The sequence below is a fragment of the Canis lupus genome, chromosome 23 (assembly GCF_048164855.1).
Source record: "Canis lupus baileyi chromosome 23, mCanLup2.hap1, whole genome shotgun sequence".
Taxonomy (NCBI): domain Eukaryota; kingdom Metazoa; phylum Chordata; class Mammalia; order Carnivora; family Canidae; genus Canis; species Canis lupus.
Genome location: NC_132860.1, coordinates 511863 through 512312, shown reverse-complemented (window position 1 = coordinate 512312; position 450 = coordinate 511863).

Here is a 450-nt window from a genome sequence, read left to right as displayed (position 1 = left end):
TCCTCCCCTTCCCTCCCGCTCCTCCCCTTCCCCCCTCCCCTCCCGAGGCCCTCCCCTTCCCCCTTCCCCCTCCTCTCCTCCCCTCCCCTCCCCCCTCCCCTCCCGCGGCCCTCCCCGTCCTCCCTTCCCTCCCGCGGCCCTCCTCATCCTCCCCTTCCCCCTCCCCTCTCCCCTCCCCTCCCGCGGCCCTCCCCCTCCTCCACTTCCCCCTCCCCTCTCCCCTCCCCTCCCCCTCCCCTCCCGCGGCCCTCCCCGTCCTCCCCTTCCCTCCCGCGGCCCTCCCCGTCCTCCCCTCCCCCCTCCTCGTCCTCCCCTTCCCTCCCGCGGCCCTCCCCCTCCTCCCCTCCCCCCTCCCTCCTTCCCTCCCCCCCCCCCCCCGGGCGGGGCGGGCTCGGGCCCCTTTAAGGCGGGCGGGGCGCGGCCCAGGTGCGGGGCGGGAGGGGGCGGACC